Raw genomic sequence first — 7,229 nt, forward strand, 5'->3', positions numbered from 1 at the left:
GATCGTTCTGGTAGTGGTGTACTCGATATTTCCTTGGTGCGTAGTTTGGCAGTTGCATTATCAGCTTTTCTGCGATCGCTCGGACTGTAACGACATAGCTCGAGCCCATTGGGTCATAGATGCACACATCAGGCAGATACAAGCTCACCATTACGCAGCACCAATGTTTGTTGCCGCAGCATATAGGGATCAGAATTTTCTCGCTCGTCTTGCCCGCCAAAATTATTGCGAAGGCTCTGGTGTTGACAGGGCTTTCTTTATTGTCAATGGAACCGATAACACCTGGATCCACGATCACCACATCGTTTTGTTCTCCAAACAGCTTAGACAAGATGATATTCATGGTATCGTCGCTTAGCTGTTTCTTTCCGACGAGATCTAGGGTTTCTGTCTTCTTGTCAAACACAACGCTAAGTAAGAAAGTGTTGTAGTGAATAGCATGATTTTGTCAGCGTACCTTTGCAGACAAAAGAGGGATTGATTCCATCTTTGACAGCAAATCCGTCTGTAGAACCACTTGAAACGAAGCTGGCATCGGGAGTGTGAAGTCGATAGTTTCGACCCACTTCACAGCCTTCTCGACCTGTTTTACCACCTTTATTGCCATGTGCAACCTCTTCATGACCCCAATTGTACTTGTAGAGTACACACCAAAGCCTGGAATATCCAGTGCCACGGCACGCTTTGCTAACCCTTTGCGCTTCGACTGCAGATCCGAAAAACATTTCATGCAAATGGCAATTTGTTCAGGACTCAATATGCGCCTGATCGACTCTGCTGGTATTAAAGAATTTGTAGGTGACAAGCTCGATACTGCTCGTGCTGTGGGTGTCTTGAGCTTGAAGCCATACTCCACCATTTTGAGCTTGTTGACAGCTGCAGCCGACGATATGTATGTTGCATCCGTAGACAGCGCTGCATTTACGGAAGCCAAGCTTACGTTTAAAGCGTACAGCTCTGAATCTTCTTGAGCCACAGTAACAGATTTTTTACGAGCTGCCTTCTTTGATCTGGCTGTCTGTCTTGGCCGTCCTCGCGATCTTGGAGGGCTCGCTATCACAAATGGCGTGTCTTCCGTTGTTGATGGTAGTGTGCTTAGTTCAGCATCCCCGACGGGACCCGATTATTCTTCGACTGGACCCGATACTTCCCCGACTGGACCCGATTCTTCCCCGACTGGAACTGATTCTTCCCCGACTGGACCCGATTCTTCCCCGACTGGAACTGATTCTTCCCCGACTGGGCCGGATTGGCCCGATGGATCTTCAACCTGGGTTGCTTCGCCGGAGCTGCAGGTTGAGTCATGGTCAGACACAGACACGTGGTGAGCCAGCCGTGCAATCGAACACATGCCCAGAGAGTAGTGGTAGCGACATCGCATCATCCCACGAGTTGCTGGTCGAACCGTGACGCTCAGGGTTTGGCTGGTGCTGAAACCGGCCCACCGGGATCCTCAAATTTGCCTCTCCTGAAGGTACTGCATCGCTTCTTTATACTGCGTCAAGCCGATCCCCGCCATGGTGTCGCAAATTTGGGATGCAATTGGCAGTGCTTCGCGATATTTGCGGTTCGAATCCCACGGTCTCGTATGTGAGGTTATCACATCGTTTACCTCGAAAGACTTTGGCTCCGCTGTGTCAGAGACGAGAGTCGTATTTTCAATCGCCGCACGCACAGTAGACAACAGCCACCGTTTGTTTAACAGTAGTGTGGGGATTATTGTCTCCCGGCGAAGAGCCTTTCGGAGGTAGAAAACGTGTCGACACAGTAGCAGTCTCGTGCACATGAATAGACAGAAGCACTTCCATTAGCGCTTGGTAACTGAATACTCGGCGTCCATCGCGTCCAACGCGTCATCAGCTGTAGATACACTCTTGATAAAATACACATCTGGGCACCCCTCATAAAACACGTACGACGCAGATCCAATGGCATACGAATACTGCCCGAAAATAAGTTCACAAGCATGTTCGCTGACAATATTCGCCACCGGGGACATCTCGCTGCCGTTATCTGGATGCTGGACGGTCACATTCTTGTATACTTCTGCAACGAACAACCGCTCTTGTAACTTTTGATAGTACATGATCGAAGCGATGCACTCATCCACTCCCATAAACGAATCAGCCCATTCTTTGAGCTGCTTCCAAGAGGCTTCTAGACGATTGTTGGTATAATTGCCGAGTGTGACAGTATTCTGGCGCATATGTGCACACCAGAGCTCCCGGCAACTGTCCCAATTCTTTTGTAAGTACTTCACAAAGGGATGCGCATCAACACGATCAGCATTATCTTCCAGTCCATGATCTGCGACCTCTGACTCACCGACGGGTCCCAACTCCACACCGACAGATCCCGGCTCCACACAGACTGAGCCCGACTCCACACCGACTGAGCCGACTCCACACCGACTACGGTACCAGATCGATATTTAGCAACTGGAGCGGCATAACTAATGGACACAAGATGCTCCATGTACTGGAAGGGTTTGTCGTACCCTGCTTCCGTTTTTTCTTAGACAAGTAAGCTCAAAACACCGCCAAGCTGCTCTTTCTGAGACCTCGATAATCCATAGTCAGCTGAAGCAATCTCTTTGCGCAGGTATTTCAGAACGTGAAATTGGCAAAGTAAGATTGTCATCCCAGAAAATGCTTTTTGAAGAACGGACAGTTCTGTGAAATCCTTGTCCACCAGCACACATTGAAGTCTTGACCACGCAGGGTTGCTCGCTTTGAACCCCTCTATCGCCGTCAACAGGGTTTCGTAGCGCTCATTTTGAAGCTGCGCGTGCTGCACAAGCTGGCCCTTGCCGAACGTATCGTGCGCCATGAACGAAAAAACTTTATACTTAGACCGGTTCGTCTCGTGCGTTGCGTCAATCATCAGAACTTCAGGAAATTGGTTGAATAGTGTTTTCAAATGCTTTGTTTGTATTGTGATGCAAGTCGCCACTTTCTGTGTATTCAATAGCTCACAAAACAGCAAAAGTTAACCTCGTCAATCGATGTTAGACCCTACAAAAGCATTTATTGTACCTTGCCACCAACGTCGTCCAAGAAAACCCGACCAACGTTCGCAGGCACATCACCCAATTGCTTCATCCACTTCTTAAGCCGCTTGTCAGTGCTTGACGGCCCATCGCGTTGTTTGCGAGCCTTCAGTTTCTGGACGAGGTTTTGCACATCTTTCGGAGTGGGGTTACTGTCGGTGTGCTTCATTAGGTGACTGATGATACCTGACTTCCAGACACCCTTTTTTCGCAGCAGATCGACTGTCATAAACATTGAAATGTCGAGCACGACGCGTTTCGATGGATGTGAAGGGAAAGCCTGGCTTGTCAGACGATGATTATGTTCTAGTCGGCAACGGGTGATACGCACAGCAAACGTCGTCTTCTGTTGATCTACTACCTGGACGCAGACATTAATCTGTGGAGCATATATAACCATTGTCAGTCAGTGAGCTAACCGAGTGGCCCCGACTGACCCCGACCAGTCCCGACTAATCCCGACTCCAAACACATATATGCACCTGCGCCTTGCAGCACTTTGCCTGAGTCTCTTGGCGTGGCCGCTTTGTAGCAATAGGCTTGTACTTCCTCGAGTGCGTACACACGAACGTCCTCGAATACTGCTACCACGAAGCTGGTATTTTAGCCGCTTTTGACTGTGACTTGTCTACCCTAGCATTGCGTTCTGTCACGCTGGTATTAAAGCGCGCCCTGAATATCTACATGACAGATAGCACAAAAATTAGTGAGACAGCGGGGTCAGACACCCGTTCATTCAATCAAATCTCGCATACCTGAAACGTTTGTGCTTCATACGCAGCCAGGTACTCGGCGAAGGCCCTTCGCGACGCGAATTCCGCCTTGTTGGGTGGTAACGCCACTACGCGTGTAGGGGGCCATGCTGCTGGTTGAATCGGGCACATCCGACACACTGAAAGCCTCGGAAAACTCTCCATCACCCGACCAAGAATCGCTCGCAGTGGGTGTTGGGAGCCAGACGTCGTCCTGGGAGTCTTCTCGGGGCGGCTCAGACTCGCTGCTGTCGCTCTCGTAGATCTCGCGCGCGACAGCCCCAGTTAGCGGCATCTTCTGGACGGTGCGGAAAACAGAGATCCATTCCCCCTCGCGATCGCTCCCCCGTTCTCCCGTTCGAAAATTAGTGGCTGCCACACTGGCATGGACAAACGGTATACACGGTATACACGCTTTATCATCGTACGGATGGGAGCGCATCGATGATTTGAAGGGGAAGGTTAATTCAGTCGGGCAATTTAACCACTCTCTTGGTCAAAAGCGTTTTTCAGGCAAACGCGGCATAGACAGCAGCTTTTAAAGAACTTTTTTCACATCTTGTAAGACCGTAACAAAAACGATCTCTCCTGAAACCTCAGCAATTTTCCAACACTGGAAAGCCCACTGCGAAACCAGACGTCCTCCCCCGTTAAAACGAACGACGCTCTTTTGCTCTGTACTTCGTTGCTGTTTGACTATGATCTACCAAAAAAATACTGCTTTATAGAGCTAAGGCAGGGCTTTCCATAGTGGCTCGTTTAGCTGAATCACACCATAAGTTTAACAAATATGTCAGCAAAGGAGAAGTGTTAGATTTGAGATGGAACAGAGTAGTATTCTTAGACCAGTATAATTTTAATACTTAAAATGGACGACCTAGAGTTAGTTTGAACCTATTGCATGCGCTCCACACGCTGTTCAGATCATATCACTGGATGAAATTGGGCTGTGGTGCTCATATTTTACTTTAAAAACCGCCGTTTACAATAGCCCAACCCTAAGTGTCGTTTTTGGCCAGCACACAATAATTACCGTACGCATTAAAACTATTTTGTAGCTCAAATTTCCGATATTCTTCGCGAATTTGCATCTTGTTCTGGGAAATAACATGAAATGCCTATAAAAAGGGGGAGAAAACGGAAAAAAATGATGAGAGTGGGGGTATAGCTAAATCCGGTCTCTTCAAGTCACCAACAAAGATGATATCGTGAGATAGCTTGGTATTATAAGCATACATATATCAGCTTCAGTATGGGGCCTGTTACTCGCACGTCGAGTAGGAAACGCTGCTGCAGCACGCCTTCACTGTGTGATTGATCGTGATTAAACAAAAATGGAGATCAGAACGACTCATTCGAGGAGGGACCTTTCAGAATGGTTTTTCGTGCTTCAACAACAATACGATCCAGCTGACCCTTGTTTGAGTCAAATTTTAAATGCACCAGGTAGTACAAATGAGGCAATCGAAAACGTTGTCGAAGATGGCAATGTAGTTGTTGGACTTTTGCACAGCATCCGAGAACACGTTGATGTTGAAGGATCTTGTGACATTGATCAAGTACAGTACTGCACCCCGTTTTCGCGGAGGGAAACCATATAGGATTTGCAAATAAATCAGATTTTAGGTCACAAACAATAGCTCATTTGGATTTAGAATCATCACATCCGACAGTTTATCAAAGGTCCAAGGGCGTGAAAACACTGTATATGAAGTTGGTGAAGCTCAGACAGCCAATGGAGGCGGGTTCGCTGGTACTCGTGACGTCGTTGGAAAGTCGCCAGCACTCTGCTGGTACGTGATCCTCCCTAACGCTTACAAGGGTCGTACCGGTAGATGACTCGATCCAACAGCTTCCTGGTTTTTTCCTAGTCGTCCCAGTCAGGCCAACCCGATCTGCAACGGACACAGTGTTGTAATAACAGCACCGGCTTGACCTTGAGCTGACAGCAAATTTTCTTTACAAAACGTTCGTACTAATTATTTTTCGTCACTGCTGGCCCGGCGCAGACGCGTACACCCAACCACGTTAACCATCGCGCCGCCATTTACCAACGCAAAGCGTACCGCTACGAAATCACTCCACGGTAAAATCGAAATAGTCAATTGCGCATTTGCCTAATTGCAGACAACCCACTTCCTGTAGACAATTTCCGCACAATTTTCCGTTCGGGCAAATTTTTGAAGCGCAAAACTAATGAAGAGTGTGTTTGGACAGCTACCAGCGGTCCACACCCGCACCAGTCGACGGGGCCAAGATCAGGAACAGCTAGCCTTTCGGAATTTTCAGTGTGTTTGAAATGCATAACGTGCGCGGGCCGCGGAACAGCAGTCTGTGTCTGTGCTTCATTGTATTCATCATCGCAGCTATCAACAAGATCGATCACTTCACGGCCAGCCAGGTCTTCTACAGCTCTGCTTGCAGGACTTTCGGCCTTATCCTCAAATACTGCCTCATCTGCCAACAGTGCGGCGCCTTGGCAGTCATCGCTCTTAGATTACCTTCTTTGCGCCTGCTGTTCCACACGCAGTGGCTGAGAAAACATTAAAAACACATGACCAGGCCTGACCAACACAACAATGCCGGGAAGATGAGAACACATAGAGACAAAAATTAACCGGGCTAAGTGGTATTTTTAGTATTAGCTCAGCGCTTGTACCACAAAACGCATCACGGCGCAAGTATGTGCCTTGATCGGCACAAAAGTTCCTTATAAGCGATCGTATTAACCCCTTAGCTCCCGGTCTAAAATATGAGGGTATATTTTGACCTCGTCCCATATACAGATATATAGGAATTTGTATGGGGTTTCACTTAAGTCCGGATATTTTGGCGCGGGTTCGGGGTGGTAACAACGACATACCAGTGTGTATAGTACGGATTCTCCAGCATAAAGGAGGGTTTATGTAGTACATTGAGACGATCATTTGCAACTATGCTGCATAAATAAACATAAGACATGCACCGTTTATTGATTAGCCTATCTTTGTGTTGTTGCATACGTCCAGCAGCGGTGAGTTCATTTATTATAGCCAATAACAAGAAAGATCAAGTGCCGTATCAATTGATTGCTCCTTGCATAGACATGTACGACCTCACGTAGGCGGCGCAACCACTACGCCTCCTACTCCACCGCTTCATCATCTTCTTCGCTCGACTTCCCAGCACCAGCACCAGCACTTGCTCCACTCTCGCCTAGTTGCTGCCTGCGTCTCCGCTTCCTGCCTGGTCGCGACGCTGGCGGTCGTTCACGTGTCCTGTGCTCTTGCAGTAGGTCGCGCGGAATGTCGTTGCCGCTGTTCCAATCAGCTTGTCAAATGCTGAAGCACGTACTGACCCTGCCTTCACGCGGAACGCTGCAAAGGTATTTACTAAATCGAAGCGAGTTACCCAAAGCTTATGGAAAGGGTACCAAGCGAGCAACGCAC

Source organism: Phytophthora infestans, genomic scaffold, assembly GCF_000142945.1.
Source record: "Phytophthora infestans T30-4 supercont1.14 genomic scaffold, whole genome shotgun sequence".
NCBI lineage: Eukaryota > Oomycota > Peronosporomycetes > Peronosporales > Peronosporaceae > Phytophthora > Phytophthora infestans.